The 22,730-nt window shown below is 45.6% G+C and overlaps 1 pseudogene; it reads right to left on the reverse strand.

The window, feature by feature from the left end:
• Window positions 1-2,503: 2,503 nt before the first annotated feature.
• LOC133236417 (glutathione S-transferase A1-like) overlaps window positions 2,504-22,730 on the reverse strand; it is a 34,994-nt pseudogene continuing 14,767 nt past the window's right edge.

The following is a 22,730-nucleotide window of genomic DNA, read 5'->3' on the forward strand; positions in this document are numbered from 1 at the left end:
TTCTCTAAACACTGTATGAAATATATGAAAAAATTACTTATTGTATGTCAGAAATTCACATTTAACAGGTATCCTGTATTTTATTTTAGCTACTAAATCTGAAGGAGGAAACAGACTTAACAGGCTCCATATTGAAAGCAGGACTCCATCTTGGGCCAGACTGTGGACTTTGAGCTATATGCCCAGTATCTATGGAAACGACATACCAACTGGAAAACCAGGTCCCAGGGTGGAAGAGCCCCAGGATTCATACCTAGACTCTCCATCACCTAAAAGAATACCCTAATTAGCTGTGTAACTGAATAAAATCATAAATTCTATTATGCTTATTGGGGTATGACCACAGGCCTATTGATAATTGTCCACTGTTAATTACCTAGGCTTAAGGCATATGAATCCCAGGTTAACTTTGATTGTATCTTTCTTTTCCTTTGTTCAGACTAGTTTCAGGGAATTTGGGGAGGTGGGTTTGGGCACGTACCCTTAGGGAACAAAATGTTTTCACAAAAACTGGTCGGGGTCTTTGGCTAAGAGGAGACTCTGCCTTGGGCCCACCAGTGTAAAAATCTGCACTCCACTATCTGCATTGTCCTGAGTGAGTTTGTTTCCCGGAACGCATGGCTACAACAAATCTGGCAAAGCAAATTTTATACTTTTTCCTCCCTGCCTCACTCAAATCAGCCTCCCTACTCTCTGGACCTTTGCTCATGCTATTTGTTCTGTTCAGAAAAATACCTTAGAACTACCTTGAGCTCCTACTCTACTTCCCCTATAATGTCTTTTCTTACATTACATTGACACTATATGTTTTAATATTAAATTAGGACTCCCCCTAGAGCCTCCAGAGAAAATGTGGCCCAGTCTGTGCCTTGACTTTGGACTTCCTCCTGTTGACTTTGGAATTCATCCTGTTGTAAAGCCCCCAGTTGTAGTAAGCTGACACAGCAACCGCAAGGAACCAACACAGTCCTGCTTACTCCCTTACAGTACAGGATTACTGTGCAGCAAATCCTACACAGCTCATGACTGCATCCATCCCACAATTAGTAAAGGAAGAATTCTTTTTCTCAATATAATTACACTGTTCTATCACACTACAATTTTATAATTTATATAATTTACAATTATAGCTCCTTAATTTCATTGAATGTTCAACATTCTAATTTTCCCCATTGTCTCATAAAGATTTCTTGGTACTTGGTTTCTTTGCTATAGGGCCCAAGCAATGCTGTCATTACAGTGATATGAATACATATGTCTTGAAGACTTGGATGAATGAATAGAGCTGTCAGGCAGATGAGAGTGGGTGGGGACTGTGAGGAATTCCCACAGCCCATGAAGGAGGAAACAGAACAGGCTCTATTTTGAAAGCAGGACTCCATCTTGGGCCAGACTGTGGACCTTGAGCTATATGCTAGTTTCAGTATCTATGGAAACAACATACCAACTGGAAAACCAGGCCCCCGGAAGGAAGAGCCCCAGGGCTCTCTGTGGCCTAAAAGAATACCCTAATTATCTGTGTAACCAAATAGAATCATGCATTCTATTATGCTTACTGGGGTTATGACCACAGGCCTACTGATAATTGTCCACTGTTAACCACCTAGGCTTAAGGCATATGATCACTGGTTAATTTTGATTTTACCTTACTTTTTTCTTCGTTCAGACTAGTTTCAGGGAACCTTATAAGCATAATAGAATGTATGATTCTATTTGGTTACACAGATAACTAGTGTATTCTTTTAGGCCACGAAGAGTCTAGATACAAACCCTGGGGCTCTTCCATGGTTGGGGTGGGGTCCTGGTTTTCCAGTTGGTATGTCGTTTCCATAGATACTGGCCATATAGCTCAAAGTTCCACAGTCTGGCCCAACATGGAGTCCTGCTTTCAAGACAGAGCCTGTCCTGTCTGTTTCCTCCTTCAAAGTCATATATATTCATTCATATCAAATTCACACATGTCATCTGTGTCATAGAGATCAGATCTGGGGGACCCCATCAAATGGGGGTGGGGTCCCTATGCAGGGCCCCAAAGAGCCTCGTGCAGCAGAGCTGTGATGACCAGACAGCCACAGCAGGGTCCCCGAGCACAGAGCTTGGGTCCCTTGGGTTCTTATTATTACCCCACCTCCCAGAACAGTGGAGAGCCCACAGTAGACAAAATAGTTGTTCAAAAATGGGTAAGAAAAGACATTTTTATTTTAGATGAAAAATGTCTCTCAAAGAAATACAGAAAATGTCTTTCTGCCATGACCCCAGAAAGGTAGCTCTTTCCTGTGAAAACCTAAGACTGTCAGATATAAACTGTTACACTTTTCTCTTTGTTGGGATGTTACAGATGTTATAGGATGATCCTTGGAAAATACTAAGGGAATATATAATATAATATTATATATATATATATATATATATAAAATGTTTCCTGTTCTTATTTATCTTTTAATTCCAAACTGTTGTAGCCACGTGGTCCGGGAAAAAAACTCACTCAGAAGGATGATGCAGATAGTGGAGTGCAGTTTATTACACCCACGGGCCCAAGGCAGAGTCTCCCCTTAGCCAAGGACCCCGACCAGTTTTTGTGAAAACCTTATATACCCTAAGTGTACATGTTCAAACCCATCTCCCCAGATTCTCTGAAACTAGCCTGAACAAAAGAAAAGAAAGATACAATCAAAGTTAACCCGTGATTCATATGCCTTAAACCCATGATTCATATGCCTAGGTAGTTCAGTTCAGTTCAGTTCACTTCAGTCACTCAGTCATGTCCGACTCTTTGCGACCCCATGAATCGCAGCACACCAGGCCTCCCTGTCCATCACCAACTCCCAGAGTTCACTCAAACTCACGTCCATCGAGTCGGTGATGCCATCCAACCATCTCATCCTCTGTCGTCCCCTTCTCCTCCTGCCCCCAATCCCTCCCAGCATCAGAGTCTTTTCCAATGAGTCAACTCTTTGCATGAGGTGGCCAAAGTACTGGAGTTTCAGCTTTAGCATCATTCCTTCCAAAGAACATCCAGAACTGATATCCTTTAGAATGGACTGGTTGGATCTCCTTGTAGTCCAAGGGACTTTCAAGAGTCTTCTCTAACACCACAGTTCAAAAGCATCAATTCTTTTGCACTCAGCTTTCTTCACAGTCCAACTCTCACACCCATACATGACTACTGGAAAAACCATAGCCTTGACTAGATGGACCTTTGTTGGCAAAGTAATGTCTCTGCTTTTGAATATGCTATCTAGGTTGGTCATAACTTTCCTTCCAAGGAGTAAGCATCTTTTAATTTCATGGCTGCAGTCACCATCTGCAGTGATTTTGGAGCCCACAAAAATGAAGTCTGACACCGTTTCCCCATCTATTTCCCGTGAAGTGATGGAACCAGATGCCATGATCTTCGTTTTCTGAATATTGAGCTTTAAGCCAACTTTTTCACTCTCCTCTTTCACTTTCATCAAGAGGCTTTTTAGTTCCTCTTCACTTTCTGCCATAAAGGTGGTGTCATCTGCATATCTGAGGTTATTGGTATTTCTCCCGGCAATCTTGATTCCAGCTTGTGCTTCTTCCAGTCCAGCGTTTCTCATAATGTATTCTGAATATAAGTTAAATAAGCAGGGTGAGAATATACAGCCTTGACGTACTCCTTTTCCTATTTGGAACCAGTCTGTTGTTTCATGTCCAGTTCTAACTCTTGCTTCCTGACCTGCATACAGGTTTCTCAAGAGGCAGGTCAGGTGGTCTGGTATTCCCATCTCTTTCAGAATTTTCCACAGTTTGTTGTGATCCACACAGTTAAAAGCTTTGGCATAGTCAATAAAGCAGATGTTTTTCTGGAACTGTCTTGCTTTTTCGATGACCCAGCAGATGTTGGCAATTTGATCTCTGGTTCCTCTGCCTTTTCTAAAACCAGCTTGAACATCAGTGGACAATTATCAATAGGCCTGTGGTCATACCCCAATGAGCATAATAGTATTTATGGTTCTATTTGGTTACACAGATAATTAGTGTATTCTTTTAGGCAATGGAGAGTCTAGATACGAGCCCTGGGGTTCTTCCATCGGGGAGGGCGGGGGGGTCTGGTTTTCCAGTTGGTTTGTCGTTTCCAAAAATACTGGGCATATAGCTCAAAGTCCACAGTCCGGCCCAAGATGGAGTCCTGCTTTCAAGATGGAGCCTGTTCTGTCTGTTTCCTCTTTCATTCCCCCCTCTTGATGCTCTTAACTCATAGTATGAGCATCACTCATAGGGATATATTGCACCCTGGCTCTCCAACCGCCAATCGGGGAGAACGACATCAACCTTTGGATTACAAAGTTCATAATACATTGTAAAATGCAAGGTCCACAGAACAGAACTATCAAGGCAACTATACAACGGTAAATTAATTTTCCGCCAATTACCCTTCACCCAAGAGAGTACCGAAGTCCAGAAAGGAATGTTTTCATTTGATATTGCTTTTACCTGGTTTTTTCATGACATCTAAAGCAGCTGATACATTGTCAGATAAATCAGGAATATATACATAACATTCAACCTTAATTATAGCACAGGTCCCTCCTTGAGCAGCTGTGAGCATGTCCAAAGCCATTTTAATTTGAATTACTGCTTCTGTTACTTTTATGAAACTGGTGTTTACATAATATGTAATCCTATGACCCAAGTCTATTGACTGTAGGTCTAGCTTACATCAAGAGGGCAGAGAGAGATTTTCTGTGTCCCAGAAAAGAGCAGAGTGGTTTAAAGTCTCCTTAGCAGAGCGGTGACAGCCACCAGGGAAGTCTACCCATCACAGACAGAGGCATAGCCCTACATACACAACAGTTGGAGGTATTTTGGAAGTTGGCATGTCGATGAGGTCAAGCAGCAGGAGTTGATCATGTGGCTTCATCCTGAAGGGGCTTGTCCGGGATCTTCTTTTCCTTCTTCTTAAGGATGGTCTTAGTCTCTCGAGGGTCAGCGGGGTCCCTCTGTGCAGTCCACTCAGTGTTTTCTGGGTCTGCGTGGTATGCTCTCTTCACCCTGGTATGATGGATCCAAGGGGCAATACCTGCAACTTTAACTGCTGTAGGGGTAGTTAGAATAATATAAGGGCCCTTCCACCAAGGGGCTAGCAAATCAAGTTTTCAATCTTTGACCCATACTTAGTCACCAAGCATAAACTTATGAATCTGTTCCCCAAGGGGGAACAGCACCCTCTCTTGTAAAAACTTAGTTACCCAATTTATTACCTTACCCAGTTCCATCTGCTGTGAAATCTCATCCCCCCTTACCTGAGGCAAATTTGTTGATACCTGTTTTATTATGGGAGGGGGCCTCCCACACACAGTTTTGTATGGAGAATAGCCTTGGGACTGTGGTATCATCCTGAGTCTGAGCAGATCTGTCAGAAACAAGTCCACCCAGAAGCAGTCAGTCTCTACAATCCACTTGGAAAGTCTCTTTAAGTGTCCGGTTGGTTCATTCCACCATCCCAGAACTCTGGGCTATCGGGGTCCAGCCCTGTTTGGATCCAGGGATTCCCTCAGGAGGACGGTGTTGGCAATTAGAATAGCAAAGCAGAGATTTATTAGATGCTCAATAATAACTGGTTTACGTGGGAAATCAATAAAGTTCATGACACCAAACTTGCTCTGACCACGGAGGCCGCAGGCGCCCTCTCGAATAGTGGAAGGTGCCCCACCTTAGGCACCTTCTCGAGTGGGTCTTAGAAACCCAGGCAAATAAGTGGTCCCAGAGGACCCCCACGCTCCAATTATTTTGGCATGAAGGAAGAACAGAAGAAAAAAGGAGGAAAAAGAAACAAGAAAGAACGACATGGGGAGACCAAACTTCGGTGAGCAAGGCCCATAGCTTTATTTTCAACAGGGGCTTTTATACCCTAAGTTGCATATAGAGGATAATAGGGGGTGTGAAATCATGCAAAGTCAGCAGTCTTTGATCCTTATCAAAACCAGGGTTTCTTTTCTGCAAACTTATCGTATACAAATGGTTTAGGTGATTTACATCATCTTCTGGCCAGAGGCCTGTTAACATTTTATGACTCTGACAAAGGTTTGTCAACCATAAGACTTATTTTCTCTAAGAATAATTATTTTAAAGTTTGGCGCCATCCTCCGAAGGTGTTAGATAAAGTTGCATTCCTATAGGGCAGAAGTGCAGTGGGTTTACAACAAAGGAAAGAATTTATTACCTTAAGGGTTTAAAGTTGTTAACACCAAGGCCACTACTTATTTTTTCTACATACCAACTATATTAATTAATACACTTCCAAGGATACAATACAGGGGATGTGGAAACGTGGCAGCAAGCATTGGCTCAACAATGAAATCTTCTACTAGTTCTATTCTGACAATTTCTAACTCTCTGAGAGGCTCTATACTATTTGAATATCTTAAGCTCCCCATGCCTTTTGAGGTTGGGAGACTGTAAACAATCGTATGCATAGCTGTAGGAGTCCGGGTAAACCTGTCAGGCAAGTTAGAGAGCCATCTGAGGGGTTTGTGAACTAAAACACTCTTGTCACACCCATGAACTTTATTAACTGGAGCTGTAAGTTAACTCTTTTTCAGAGAGGGAGATGGTGGTGGGGGACAGCCCTCCGTAAAGTCAGAGGTGTAGGTGAGAACACAAAGCAGTAAAGTAGGCAGACTCTGGTTTTGGGGTAGACGCTCAGGCAGGCCCAGAGGGGCACCCCTCGAGTTCTGGCTCGCCTTGCCCACCAGAACTCTCCCACATGACCTTGTTATGGGTGGGGACTCCCGTGCTGGCTCCCGGCACTGGGCTTATATGCAGTGTGCAGTTTCCATTTTATGTTTAAAGTTTTGCTTACTTGTTGTACTAAATCAGCTACGAAAGTCAGGCCATTGTCTGATCCAATGCTGGTAGTCAAATCTGGGAACTATTTTCCTAAGCAGGCACTGGGCTACTTTTGATGCTCTTTCAGTCCAGGTAGGAAAAGCTTTTACCCATCCCAAGAACGTACATACCATGACCAGTAACACTACTAGTAATGGTAGTGTTGGTGAGGTTTCATTTCAGTGAAGTCCACTTCCAGGTGTTCAAAGGGCAGTGTGCCTTTTAGTTGAATCCCCAGAGATTTCTGTTTCAGAACCTGTGAGCAGGCAATGCAGTTCTGAGATTCTGTCCCGCATAGGGAAGAGAGGCAGGGAACCAAGAAATATTTTCAAATTAGCTCTTTCAGTTTATCAAGGCCTACGTGGGTTGCTTGGTGTGTTTGGCTTATCAGAATGGGTGCCAGCTCCTCCAGTACCAATGATTTGCCACTTGGCAATTCCCACCATCCCTTTTCAGTCCTGATGGCCCTTTCTGCTTCGACTAGTTGGCTTTGGGTTTCATTGTATTTTGGAGAGTCCCGCGTTAGCTCCGGCAGCTCCACCAATATGAAAGCTTTAAAAGAGGCTTCACTTGTCACCCCCAAGCCCTCAGCCGCTTGTTTAGCGGTCTTATGTGCCAGTTTGTTTCCCCGAGTGCAAGGGGTATCCTCTTTTTGATGTCCTCAGCAGTGTATGGGCTGCCGTCTATGGGGTCGCACAGAGTTGGACACAACTGAAGCGACTTAGCAGCAGTAGCAGCAGCAGCAGTGTATGACTGCAACACTTTCTGGTTCCCAGGCAGCATCTAATAGGGTCTTAATTTCTTCCTTATTTAATATTTTTTTCACTAGCTGTCAAAAGGCCTCTCTCTTTATACAGAGCCCTGTGTACATGTATTGTGGCAAAAGCATACCTGGAGTCTGTGTAAATGTTTGTCTTCTTACCTTTTGACAGCTGGAGGGCCTGGATTAGAGCATACAGTTCTGCCCATTGAGCTGACCAGTGTGTTGGCAGAGAGCTAGACTCAACGACGGTTTCTTCCATGACTACTGCATATCCCGACAGTCATTGTCCTTATTTCACCAGGCTGGTGCCATTGATGTACAGGACCAAATCTGGGTCGGGGATTGGCTGGTCTCTCAAGTAACGTCTGCTGGTATATTTCCTTGCAATCATGTGAGGGCCCACCTTCTCCCACAGGAAGGAGAGTGGCCAGATTCAGGGCCTGACTAGGCTCAGTAGTAACATGGGGGTTTTCACACAACAGTCCCTGGTATTGAGTAATCTGGGATGTTGACAGCCATTTATGGGGGTCCCCTCGCAGGAGAGTGTTGACCTCATGTGGGACTTTTATGATCAAATCTTGGCCCAAAGTCAGCTTGGTTACCTCCCGGACCAATCAGGCAACTGCAGCAACTGCCCGTAAGCATCCCACCCATCCAGTGGCAACATTGTCCAGTCATTTTCAGGAGATAAGCCATGGGTCTGTCCCATGTCCCCATGGTCTGGGACAACACTCCCATAGCCACCTTGTCCTTTTCAGTCAGGTAAAGAGTAAACAGTTTATATAGGTCTGGCAAGCCCAAGGTGGGTGCTGATGTAATTGTACTGGGTTTGAGTTCTATTACCAGTGGGACTTGTTTTGCAAGCCTGGGGGTGGGTGGCGGGTTGTCTTCCTCCCAGACCTCAGGGAGGTTGAGTTAACTCACTCGCTCTCTCTCTGTCTCTCGACTGTTTAGCCTGTCTGGTTTCCCTTCTGGGAGACTGTGAAACCTCCATTCATCTTGAGGGGTTACCGAGAGGAAGAGTAAGGTGGTTGATCCTACTCGAAGACTGGGTCTTTCATGGAGGGGGGGAGGTCACTTGTGCCTCCAATTTACCAAGTCTGTTCCCAACAAAGGTACTGGGCATTCAGGGATGTATAAAAATTCATGAGTCACTTGGTGTCCCCCCATCTGACATTTTCGGGATAGGCTTGAGACACAAAGCCTGCATTTATCACCATCTGAGACCCAGCAGCCTCTGGATCTATTGGCTTATAAAGTCTACAAGCCTCACACAGTCTTTTGTAGAACTCAGAGGGTGATTCACTTTCCCTTTGAATCACTTTGGAGAGTTTTGCCATACTCATAGGTTTTCGGGGCCCCCTCTTGAGGCCTTGTAAAATAGCTGCCCAATATCTCTCCAGGGGGCCCCTTCCTTCCTCTGTGTTACAGTCCCAACTGGGCCTCTCATCGGGGTGACTAGTTCTGCCCACCGCTGCAGGTTTGCTGTACCCTCAGGTGCCATTTCTCTTAACCATTTTCTGACCTCAGTCAGGATCCTGTGTCTCTGCCAGTTTAGTATATCTGTGGAGGAGAAGGCAATGGCACCCCACTCCAGTACTCTTGCCTGGAAAATCCCACGGACAGAGGAGCCTGGTAGGCTGCAGTCCACGGGGTCGCTGGGAGTTGGACACGACTGAGCGACTTAACTTTCACTTTTCACTTTCATGCTTTGGAGAAGGAAATGGCAACCCACTCCAGCGTTCTTGCCTGGAGAATCCCAGGGACGGGGGAGCCTGGTGGGCTGCAGTCTATGGGGTAGCACAGAGTCGGACACGACTAAAGCGACTTAGCAGCAGCAGCAGAGGAAAATAATAATAGGCTACAGGGGGCTGATGGTAGTGCCCACAGGCATCCTGAACTGGAGGCTGTTGTAGCTCTCTGAGGGGCGTCTGTAGTGGGGTTCTTTCCCCCTGTTCCTTGGCAGAGTGCAGCCTCTGTCTAATTCCTGTGTTTTCTTCCCCCTTCCCATCAGTACTCACTGAGAGAGGTGCATACAATCTAGGAGGTCCGGCTGAGATGGAATTCTGGGGGCGTTGACCAGAGGTCTCCATCGCTGGGATCAGAGCCTGCTGAAATGGAGGCTCTACAATCTCTGGGAGAGCTGGCAGAAGAGCAGAGGCTGCTGCAGGACTTCACCTGGCCCTGGATTGGGCATTAAGGTAGGCTCCGGTCCTGGTGGAGCACTGGGAGGCAGGTGCATCATTGTCCAGCATGGGGGAGGGGTCAGGTCATCCCTGTCCAAATCCTGTAGAATTTCCTTTTTATCATCAGTCAATTTTTGTGCCATTAATATTTTTCCCTTTCCCTTCTGGATACAGAACTTTGTCCAAGTAGGAGGGTCTTGAGCTAACCCTAGCCATGAGTCAATATATGGATATTGATCCAGGTGTCCTGGCTCTCCTGTGACTACTGTATAGACTGCTTCCACTATTTTTAAGTTCATGGTGTTCTCTGGTGGCCATCCTACTCCCATAGGGGGCCATTCGACCTCACAGAGTATGTGGAGGCAGTTAGGCATCATTTTTACCCCATAGTCTTCTCCAAATCCCTTCTTTAAATTTTTAATCATGCACTCCAATACAGTTGCCTTAGATTCACTTCCCCCTATCTTGCTTACCATCTCGGACCTTCTTCTACTCTTCCTTTTTGTTCTGTCTACGAAGTTCTCGGTACCATATGCACTTCTGATATTTCCACTCAATGACACTTAAATTGCCATTCTGCCTCCTTCCTAATTGGGGTGAGAAGAGCCTTACCTGCCAGATGCCAGAGGGAGAAGGGGGATCAGCATGTCTTCACCTGCCGGTCAGCACGGCAGAACCAGAACACCACGTGGTCCAAGACTGTTTCTCCCTTAACTTTTAAAGTCCGTTCTGCCTTGGTGGACTTGATCAGGTGCGGATGAAAACACAGATGGGTTAAATATCCCACGTCCTAGGCCATCTCTGGCAAAGTCAATTCGTACTCACTTATATATTCCCCTCCTTCTAGCCTGACAATTCCGAGGGGGTCAAGAATGTCACAGCAGATGGGACACCTCCTGGGGGAGGGTAGAATATGAGCACACAAGGACCAAGTTTCTTCTCCTAAATCCCTTGGCGATTGCTTGGTAATAATTTTTCCCAAGATGGCATGGACACCACCCGCTAAATGACCTTCACAAATTTCCTTCCTAAACCCTAACACGCTTGTTAACCTGTGTACCAAGCAGTTGCTGCCACCTGTCTATTCCAGGCCTCTGTGGGTCCGTGCCCCTTCTAGTCCCTCCCAGGGGGTGATCAGGCCCCCTCTTCCACCCTGCCAGGGGGGTTCCTCCTCGCCTGAGCACTCAGTTCCCTTGTGGCCGTTCACTACCTGCCAAAGCAAAGTAACTGGGCATTGAAAGGCTGAATTCTTCCAGAGGGGCAAGGCGCCTTCCCCTCTCTAGGAGATTCAAGCCACAAAGCCTCGGGGTGGCCTCAAATGAGACCAGTATCCTCAAAGTGAGGAGTTTCCCTGCCTATGCACCAAATGTTGTAGCCATGCATTCCAGGAAAAAACTCACTCAGAAGGACGATGCAGATAGTGGAGTGCAGTTTATTACACCCGCGGGCCCAAGGCAGAGTCTCCTCTTAGCCAAGGACCCCGGCCAATTTTTGTGAAAACCTTATATACCCTAAGTGTACATGTTCAAACCCACCTCCCCAAATTCTCTGAAACTAGTCTGAACAAAGGAAAAGAAAGATACAATCAAAGTTAACCCGTGATTCATATGCCTTAAGCCTAGGTAGTTAAGAGTGGACAATTATCAATAGGCCTGTGGTCTTACCCCAATAAACATAATAGAATTTATGATTCTATTGGGTTACACAGATAATTAGTGTGTTCTTTTAGGTGATGGAAAGTCTAGATACAAGCCCTGGGGCTCTTCCATGGTGGTCTGGGGGCGGGGTGGGGGGTGGTGGTGGTTCTGGTTTTCCAATTGGTATGTCATTTCCATAAATACTCGGCATATAGCTCAAAGTCCACAGTCCGGCCCAAGATGGAGTCCTGCTTTCAAGATGGAGCCTGTTTTGTCTGTTTCCTCCTTCAAAACCATAAAGGTGAGAAGGAGATCGTAGTGAAAAAGAACACATTGGAAGTAAATCTGCTCATAGGAGCTTTATTGTTTCATTGTTAGAATATTTCAGATTTGTCCCGGGCAGATAGCTTTATTAAAACCTAAAAACCTTCTTAACTTCTATTATTTTCTCATCCATGGGAGGCTTCCTCTGGCTGCCAGGCTGCAGAAATTTCTTCACGGCCAGGAGACTGCTGACTCTGGCTTTTAGGGCCTGAAATGCACGAGAACACAGCTCAAAGTGCAGCTAAAGAGCAGCCCTGTCACTGATGCAGGCCAGAAGGGACTCTGAGACCCTCCTAGACAAAGGCCATCCGAGGTTCCTCCCTCAGCACCAGGAGGAGGCCCATGAGATGGGAAGGGGACAGCCCAGGAGTGTTTTCCCCAGAGAGGTCTTAGTGTAAGAATCCATTTGGCTTCCTAATCTTCCTACACACCAATGCTGAAGGGTTCACCCTCGAGTGCAGTGTAACAAAGAGGAATGTGTGAGATATCAGCACAGATTAAGGCTCCAGATGTCGAGACAAGAAGAGCTAGGACACGGGGCTGAAACTGAAGACGGAAAACATGAAAGGTCATGTGTGAGGTCAGTCAGAGCCAATCTGCCCTCAAAGAGAGAGAAACGGGGAGAGAGAAATCAACGTGTGAGAGAAGGAACAGGAATTGAAGGGAAGAAGTCAGTTGGGGGAAACCCACTCAGACAGACTCAGGGAAAGAGGGACACACGCGGGACAGAGGGGAGCGAAGAGGAAATGAGGACAGAGGCTGAGGTGGAAGAGGGACCAAGAGAGAGCCAGCCCTGGGTCTCTCTCCTGGTAAAAGGCAGGGCGTTTTCCATGGGGCAGAGTCCACCTCCGATGTCCTTGGCTTGACAGATTCTTTCCACACTCCGGACCAGGGCCTTGGAGTGAACTGAGGAGACCAGGGGGCAGCAAGGCCTGGACAGGGATGGGGACCCTAGCACCCCAGTCCCAAGGTCCAGAGAGCAGATGCCATGTGGGGGTGTGTCTGGCCTCCAGGGCCATGGGAAAGCTCACCTTCAGCAGAGGGAAGTTGGCCAAAAGCCTGGGGTCCAGCTCTTCCACATAGTAGAGAAGTTCAACCAGGTGGATGTCAGCCCTGCTCAGCTTGTTGCCCACCAGGTAGTCTTGTCCATGGCTCTTCAGCACCTGTTGAATGGAGGGGTCAGATCAGGGACACAGGTCCCTGCAGGCTGGACCCCTGCTCCTCCCCTGCCCCTAGCCCAGCCCCACTTCCATCTCTGCCCCTCGCTGGGCAGGTGGGAACCTCAGACCTTCTGCTCCCTCCAACTCAGAGACGGGCCAGGCAGGTTCCTGCTGTTCCCTCCTCATCCCCAGTGGAAGGCAGACCACCATTTCCGTTTCCTGTTCACACCTCGCTGTGGCTGCCTTACTTTTTCCACTGGGCCAAGGCCTTAGCACCATCTGCACCATGTTTTTGTGGACCGCACACCCTCAAGTGTGCAGCCCTGGACTCCACAACATGACCCTTCATCCGTCTCTCTCTGTCCTCTCTCCCTCCTCCTGAGAGAGTCATTTCCTAGGCAGGTTGATAGGGAGTCTAGGGGTCCCCAAAGAGAGAGGGGTCTGGAATTCTCAAGGAGGAAAAAAGGACAAACTTTTTTTCTTTCTCCACATTCCTTAGGATTATATACCAATAATGTATCCTGCCTAAGGACAGTCTTTGGATTCAACCTTCTGTTATTTTAAAAAGTTAATTATGGGAGTATACCTGGTCTTTACAAGGATGTATCTTGCCTGAGGACAGTGTTATCTTAAAATGTAAATTATGGGAGTAGGTCGGAGGAGGTCTTTACAACCTCCAGACATTCTTTGGATTATATAACCTCATTATTAACACTAGCGGCGGTACTCTTTCTGCCCCTTCTGATGCCTATGTCAGAAGCTTTCTCTATCTCCTTTATACTTTAATAAAACTTTACTACACAAAAGCTCTGAGCGATCAAGCCTCGTCTCTGGCCCCGGATTGAATTCTTCTCCTCCGGGGGCCAAGAATCCCGGTGTATTCGCGTGATTCAACAACAACCTTTCATCTTGGGGGCTCGTCCGGGATCCTTCAGGACAAGGTAAGGATGCTTGGAGCTTTAGTTCTTTGTTCTCTTAGCGAACACGTTTTCTGCTGTGCTTTACTAACTCTACCGTGTGCTTGTGTGAATGAATGGCATGCCCTGCGTGAAACAAGTAAGGAGCTCTGCTCTGCGGTTCCACAGTGATCTCATAGGGCTTATGGCAGAAACCTGTCGGGGCGTTATACCGACCTGCCAATGCCAAGAGGCACCCAATGTCTCCTTCGGGAACCGACCAGAAATGGGCAAAGCGTGTGGACCGAACTCTCCTTTCTCGGTCAAACTTTTCGGTCTCTTTGACCATTTCATAACTCCTTGGGAATTAGAAGTACTAACCTAATCTATCGGATCATAGACTTTCAAGGGACTTGTGATCTATACTGTTACTGTGTACTGTGGCTTAGGTCCCAAACTTGGATTGGTAGTCAAGAAAGTGTCTAGCCTCGCTAGGAATCGAAAGTTCGGAAGCTAGATGGAGCTCTAGCTCCCAGAACATCTCTGAGGTTAAAGGTTACTCAGATTGGGACTGCGATGGGTTTTTTTTCTTTGGTAATGCCAGCTCTTAGTGGATCAGGAGAGGCTGTTATACTGGTGTGGTGATGCTTGGAAAGAACATCTCAGTTTTATGTTCGCGTCGGTCTTATTGTGGTCAAGAAATACTCAGGGTCGTGCACAGGCACTCAGGTGACGAATGTTTCCTACAATGGTCTTAGCTTGGGAGGCATTCCGGAAGGTTACTCTGATTCACCCCGGGTGACATCAGAGGCAAGCAAGGTTAAGGGTGAAGAGCTGGACGTCAAGTAGGGATGCTATCAAGTCTACCCCTGGTACATCCCCACCCCATCTCGGTGGTAGAACCGGGAGGGACGAGTACGGCGCCTGCGTCGGTAAGGGACAGACTAAGTCCGACCAGGAAGGAAAAGCTTTTGGTGTAACGTCTGTCTACACCCCCATCTAGAGCAGGAGGACGCCTCCGGTAGAAAAATGGCGCTGGTCGCTTTTTTCTCTCTTACAGATGGGAGCTAACAATTCCAGCCTCACTCCTTTGAACTGTATCCTGAAAAACTGGGATAGATTTGATCCCCAGGGCTTAAAGAAGACACACCTGGTCTTCCTATGTGATACTGCATGGCCACGGTATCCATTGGAGGACGGCGAACGGTGGCCAGTTAGAGGGTCTCTTAAGTATAATACTGTTCTACAATTAGACAGGTTCTGTAAGGAACAAGGGAAATGGGTAGAAGTAGCATATGTGTTGCCCTTTTTCTCTCTGCGAAATATGCCAGACTTATGTCCTAAGGGTATAGATTTGGGTGTGAATCCTGTCCTCTTACTTTGCCCCCGTACCAGGGACTCCAAACTGGGATTCAAACTGCCCACATGGAGGTCCGAACAACTCCTGTCTCAGTACGACCTCAGACTACTCTGGTTTCACTAGAAACTCAGACCATCGAAGTAAGAGATGAGATGGAGGACAGGAGACAAAGAGAAGAGGAGAAACAGGTTTCTCCAATCTATCCCTGGGATCATATGCGCAGAGCAGCCAGAGAGACTGAGGAACAGCCACACAAGCTGTTGCCTCTTTATGAAACACCCACCGGGAGAAATAATCAGTCTGTGAGAGTTAATAAGCCTTTTCTTATCAAGAAATACAAAGAATCAAGGAGGATCTGGGAGACTATTTAGAGGACCCAGAAAAATATATCAGAGCTTTTAAAGGTGTTACTCTGCTTTATGACCTCACTTGGAAGGATGTGATGTATATCTTGGGACAAACGCTGACTCCTGAGTCAAAGACTCGAATTTTGGGAAAAGCGGTTGCTTATGGAGATGAATGGCTTGGTAATGAATCAGTAGGGGAGAGGGAGGACAAGATAGCCGCCCTCCCCACTGGGAATCAGGCGGTCCCAACTATAGAACCAGACTGGGACTACAACACAGCTAAAGGAAGATGGGATCAGAGTCATTTTGTTAGATGTATTCTTGAAGGACTTAGGCAGGCGCGTTAGGCAGGCGCGTTCTAAGCCTTTAAACTATGGCAAATTGGCAGATATAGAACAGGAGGAGAAAGAAGCTCCTGGTAAATTCCTAGATAGACTGAGAGAAGGCCTTCGCAGATTCACTGAGATTGATCCCAAAAGTGATCTTAAAGGATAGATTTCTCACTCAGTCAGCTCCAGATATCTGCCGTAAGCTATTAAAACAGGCGTATGGACCAAATCAGTCTTTAGACACTCTGTTACAACTGGCTCAGACAGTCTATTATGGTAGGGAATATGAGGAAAAGAAACAAAGGCAAAAAAAGACAAAGGAAAAGGCGGAAGCCTTCGCCATGGCTATGAAAAACGTTCTTAAACAGCCTGAGAAAAATGCCCAGAGGGGCCCAGGTGAAAGGGATGGGCTTGCTACTGCTGTGGAAAGGAGGGCACCTCAGCGGGATTGCCTCAGGCATCTAAGCCGCCCCCGGCTCCATGTCCGGTCTGCAAAGGACCACACTGGAAGAGAGACTGTCCCCAGAGGCGTAGGTCTCCGGGTCGGACTCTCAAGACAATCAGGACTGAAGGTGCCCTGGGGTCCCCACACAAGCTCCCGTTCTAATTACACCTGAGGAACCCCAGGTATTAATAGTTGTGGGGGGCCAATCCGTCGATTTCCTTTTAGATACTGGGGCAACTTATTCTGTGCTTACTGAAGCCCCTGGCCCACTTTCTTCCCGATCCGCTTCCGTAATGGGACTGTCTGGACGAGCCAAAAGGTATTATTTCAGTTATTCTTTATCTTGCAACTGGGATTCTGTGCTGTTTTCACACGAGTTTCTGATTGTGCCAGAATCTCCCTCACCCCTTTTGGGAAGGGATATACTGAGCAAGGTCCATGCCTCTGTTTTCATGAATATGGAGCCCTCCCTTTCTCTCCCTTTAGTTGAACAAAATGTAAATCCTAGAGTATGGGCTGATGGAAAATCTGTGGGTCGAGCACAAAATGCTATTCCTGTAGTTAAGCTCAAAGACCCACACATATTTTCACATAAGAAGCAGTATCCACTGAAACCTGAAGTTAAGAAAGGATTAAAACCCATCATCGAAAATTTAAAGGAACAGGGACTATTAATTCCCTGTAACAGTCCTTGCAACACTCCTATTTTGGGTATAAAGAAATCAAATGGTAAATGGAGACTAGTTCAAGATTTACGAATAATAAATGAGGCTGTAGTTCCTTTACACCCCGTGGTGCCAAATCCTTATACTCTATTGTCTGAAATTCCTGAACGGGCCAAATATTTCTCAGTAATTGATTTAAAGGATGCCTTCTATTCAGTGCCTTTGGCGGAAGAAAGTCAATTCCTATTTGCCTTTGAAGACCCTACGCAGCCAGCTTCTCAGTTAACCTGGACAGTTTTGCCCCAGGGATTTCGTGACAGTCCTCACTTATTCGGACAAAGTTTGTCACGAGATTTACAAAACTTTAATAGCTCTGAAGCAGTGGTGTTACAATATGTAGATGATATTTTGCTCTGTGCTGAGACAGAGGAAGCTTGTTCCCGAGCCTCAGAAGATTTCTTAAACTTTCTGGCAGGCTGTGGTTACAAGGCATCAAGAGAAAAGGCTCAGCTTTGTCAACAATCGGTTAGATATCTAGGCCTAATCTTATCAGAAGGGACTAGGGCCATAGGCCCTGAGAGAATTAAACCTGTACTAAATCACCCCCTACCTATGACTTTAAGACAATTGAGAGGATTTTTGGGAATCACAGGTTACTGTCGCATTTGGATTCCGGGTTATGGGGAACTTGCCCGGCCTTTATATAAACTTATAGCTGAAACTCAGCAGGCCCAAACCGACAAACTGGTTTGGTCTCCAGAAACTCAAAAGGCTTTTAAGGTTCTTCAGACTGCTCTCCTGCAAGCTCCAGCTCTGAGCTTGCCCACAGGGTCAGAATTTAATTTGTTTGTCACTGAAAGAAAAGGTATGGCATTGGGAGTTTTGACACAACTCCGAGGGCCTCACCAGTAACCTAGTGTTTATCTAAGCAGAGAATTAGATGTAATTTCACGCGGGTGGCCCATTGCCTAAGAGTAATTGGGGCATCGGCTTTAGTAGCACCTGAAGCTTTAAAAATAATTAATGGACGAAACCTTATTGTATTGACTTCTCATGATGTGAGTGGAATCTTAAATTCTAAGGTTAATATTTGGATGACAGACAGTAGGCTTCTTAAGTATCAGTCATTGTTGTTAGAAGGACCAGTAACTAAACTTAAAGTTTGTGGAAATTTAAATCCTGCCACTTTCCTTCCTGAGAAGGAAAATGAAACACCTGATCACGATTGTTCTCGATTCCTAACTTTAAACTATGCAGCTCGGGAGGATCTAAAGGATATCCCATTAGACAATCCTGACATGGAAATATTTACAGATGGCAGTTCTTTTGTTCAGGATGGAAAGCGTAAAGCAGGTTACGCCGTGGTGACTGCTGAACAGGTTTTGAAAGCAAAATCTCTCCCCTAGGGAACCAGTGCTCTGTTAGCGGAGCTTGTGGCTCTGACCCGAGCTCTAGAGTTAAGCAAAGGGCAGCAGATGGGCCTGATAATCTATGTGAGTCTACTTCTGCTGACTCCAAATATCCTGAGTCTGCCATTGGATCCTCAAGACAATGTCCTCCTGTCCTGGGCTCACTCTTATGCTGCATTCCACAATCGGTCTAACTGCTGGGTCTGCGGAGCGCTCCCCTCTTCGTCAGTGGAAGGCTTCCCGTGGTGGACATCCCCACTTCAAGAAAAAGACTTTCTCCAAGTCTGTGAATACCTTCGACAACAATCACATGCGATGCCTCTTCTTCATCTGATGACATCTACCAACCCTAAAATGGACTGGTGCAACTTTGTACTCTAACTATGGACATAATGTGACTTTTAATTTTGATTCTGGTTGTTTTGTTCTTCCTGTTTGCTCCCTGCATCTGTAATTGTATAACTGGGTTTGTTTCTAGCCGCATGAAAGCTTTTAAGTTACAAATGGTTGCTCAAACTCCTGCTACTGCTGTAGCTTCCTCCAGGTACTACTTGGGGCCCCTGGATCAGATATCCTTAATATGAGGATTAGGAGAATATGTTGCCTCACCAATTTAGGGACAGCGCCCCTTATCAGCTTGGAAGCAGTTATGGAACGAGAACGACGCCCCTTTTCCCTAGGCAACATAATTCTCCTAAAAGAAAAGGGGGAATGAGAGAGTCATTTCCTAGGCAGGTTGATAGGGAGTCTAGGGGTCCCCAAAGAGAGAGGGGTCTGGAATTCTCAAGGAGGAAAAAAGGACAAACTTTTTTTCTTTCTCCACATTCCTTAGGATTATATACCAATAATGTATCCTGCCTAAGGACAGTCTTTGGATTCAACCTTCTGTTATTTTAAAAAGTTAATTATGGGAGTATACCTGGTCTTTACAAGGATGTATCTTGCCTGAGGACAGTGTTATCTTAAAATGTAAATTATGGGAGTAGGTCGGAGGAGGTCTTTACAACCTCCAGACATTCTTTGGATTATATAACCTCATTATTAACACTAGCGAGCGGGTACTCTTTCTGCCCCCTTCTGATGCCTATGTCAGAAGCTTTCTCTATCTCCTTTATACTTTAATAAAACTTTACTACACAAAAGCTCTGAGCGATCAAGCCTCGTCTCTGGCCCGGATTGAATTCTTCTCCTCCGGGGGCCAAGAATCCGGTGTATTCGCGTGATTCAACAACAACCTTTCACTCCTTGGGCAGTGTCTCCATCTTCATGACAGCCTTCTACCACCCAGAGCAAACTAATGCAGACTCTGTACTCCTTCTCTTCTCTTTTCCTCTCCTCATTGCCTGGTCTTACAATCATTTTTTTTGGGGCGGGCGGGGTTCATCATTTTAGTTGAGCATGATTTCATATAGTTTTTGATCATTACTTTGCCAACAAAAGGTCTGCCTAATCAAGGCTATGGTTTTTCCAGTGGTCAAGTATGGATGTGAGAGTTGGACTATAAAGAAAACTGAGCACCAAGAAATTGATGCTTTTCAACTGTGGTGTTGGGGAAGACACTTGAGAGTCCTTTGGACTGCAAGAAGATCCAACCAGTCTATCCTAAAGGAAATCAGTCCTGAATATTCATTGGAAGGACTGACGCTAAAGCTGAAACTCCAATACTTTGGCCACCTGATGCAAAGAACTGACTCATTGGAAAAGACCCTGATTCTGGGAAAGACTGAGGAGGGAGGAGAAGGGGATGACAGAGGATGAAATGGTTGGATGGCATCACTGACTCAATGGACATGAGTTTGAGTAAACTCCAAGAGCTGGTGATGGACAGGGATATCTAGCATGCTGTGGTCCATGGGGTTACAAAGAGTCAAACATGACTGAGCAACTAAACTGAACTGAGGTGATCGTGAAACATTCAAACAGAAACAACTAAAATATGTACTAGGCATAATGATGGAACACTACTTCATTGATTTTATTTCACTTTCTTCAATAGTCTGAGAACCATGTACCGAAATATCTAGATTATTGTTTCCTGAACAAGTTCTCCTCTGTCTCTTTCTCTCCACCCCACTGCCCTCATATCTATCTAGATACATGTCAATCATCCCAAAACACTACCACATTCTCCTGACGGGCAGCTGGTCTCACGTCTTCCTACACAGGACACCAGAATATTTTCTGATGTATTGCTGACATCATGCTTCTCTTGGATCAAAGCCCCTGCACCGTGTTCTGAGGATCCATCTACTCCAGGCTCCAGTGTGGCTCTCAGAGCTTCCATAGTCCAAGCTCTAAGTATAACCATGAAATTCCATTGAGTAGAGAATTCCAGATTAGGTTTGAGTAAATAGAACTTTCCTGAAAAATTATAACTTGGGTAAAACTAGTACAATTGTTCTACACATTCAATTTTTATAAAGTGCCCTGAGAGTCAGAGTACTACATTAGTATTTAGAAAGGCTCACAGAGGTGAAGGTTAATGCCCCGGCCATGCCAGGCACTATTTTTCTTCGTCCTCTGACCTCACTGCCAAAGATGCGGAAAAGTCCACTTACGTGTACAAATGCAGGGAGATAACGGTTTGTTGTCTTTTCTCGGATTAGGGTCAGCTTGGCATCTTTTTCAGCAGGTGGCTGCTGCCGCTGCTGCTAAGTCGCTTCAGCTGTGTCCGACTCTGGTGACAAATGCATGATCATTTCCCCCAAATCTGCCACACCCTCTGAATACATATCAATCCTGAAAAGATAAAATAACCAAATTGTCAAATGTCTCTGCCTTAGATTTTGGAATGGTTAAGATGAGACATCGAGATGTAGCAAAGTAATTCTCCTTTGGTGCATTTTTCTATGCCAGTCATTTAGCTTTGTTTCTTAAAATTAATTTTAGCATTCCATTCTAGAACAAGCCATCAAGGTAAACATATGTATAATATTTTTGTTACACACATGACCAAATATAGGGACAGAGCATATCAGTGACCCGTCCATAGTCACAGGCATGAGAGAATTGGGTGGAATCAGCACACGTAACCACTGGGACCACACCTGGGTGTGCCATTTCTGCTGTGCCGTGGTCTGAGCATGGTCTGAGCATGGTCGGTGTGATGCATTAGGACCACCTCAGTCATGTCCAGCAGGGTCCTGGCACCTCAGGCCCAGTCACATCCCTCTTCCTCTCTCATCCTGTTAGAACACCAGGCCCATTTAGAGTCCCAACACCAGCACTTCCTCCAGTTATTTCCCATAGAACCTGGTTCCATAACACTCTGCACATACTATTGCCAGACTCTGGTTTTGTTTGAATTTCTCAAGACTGTACCTCTCATTTCTTTTTCATGGCTGAATAATATCCCCCTGTATGGATGGACCAACTTTCGTTCTTTCTTTCATTGGTTAATGGACATCTTTGATTCTAATTATTGATTATGAACAACACTGCTATGAACTTCTGAGCATGAATTTTAGTGTGGGGGTATTTTTAATCCTCTTGAAAGGGATTGCTGAGTCATATGGTAACTCTATGTTTGACTTTTAGAGTAAGTGCAATAGTTCCTTGAGTGCTAAGTCATGTCTGACTCTTTGTGACTCTGTGGACTGTAGCCCACCAGGATCCTCTGTCCATGGGATTCTCCAGGCAAGAATCCTGGAGTTGGTTGCCTGTCCTCCTCCAGCGGGTCTTCCTGACCCAGGGATCAAACCTAGGTTTCTTATGTCTCCTGCATTGCAAGCAAGTTCTTTACTGTTAGCGCCACCTGGGAAGTTCCTTACATGATTTTAATTTCAATCGTGTAGTCCCATCACAACTGAGAGAATACCCCTCACCCCCAGGATATAGTAGTACTGGAAAATCTGGCCAACTAAAACTATCTAAATGCTTGATGTAACCTTACCATATTGAGCTCAACCTCTGCTAACCCTTGTCAAGTGGCTGGTCCATATAAAGGGCTAATAAGTTCCTGGTCATCATTCTTAGAATTTTTGGAATTCAAGAACCAACTTCTTTAGATCCTTTCCTTTCTAAGCTTTATCTTCTAGACACTCAGATGCTTTGTCTTTTGTCTCTGGTTGTTGGTGGATGGCCAGTTCGGACGAGTCTGAACCCCTGGAGTCTTGGTTCTACCATCCTCTTCGCTTCACAGACCATCCATGTTTGGAAACCTTGTCACTGTGCTATATCCATGGATGGTATCCTCTTCCATAGGCAGTTGATTTCACTTCAAGTTTATTTACGCTTCCCTCATACTCATAGGTCTTTGCTGTACTGGATTCAGTTATGCCCCACAAGGCTTATACCATCATGTTGGTCATGATGCCCTGCTTTGATCCTGCTCAGTAAGGAAGGACTTAAATTTTTC

The sequence above is a fragment of the Bos javanicus genome, chromosome 23, assembly GCF_032452875.1.
Source record: "Bos javanicus breed banteng chromosome 23, ARS-OSU_banteng_1.0, whole genome shotgun sequence".
In the NCBI taxonomy this organism is placed as follows: Eukaryota; Metazoa; Chordata; class Mammalia; order Artiodactyla; family Bovidae; genus Bos; species Bos javanicus.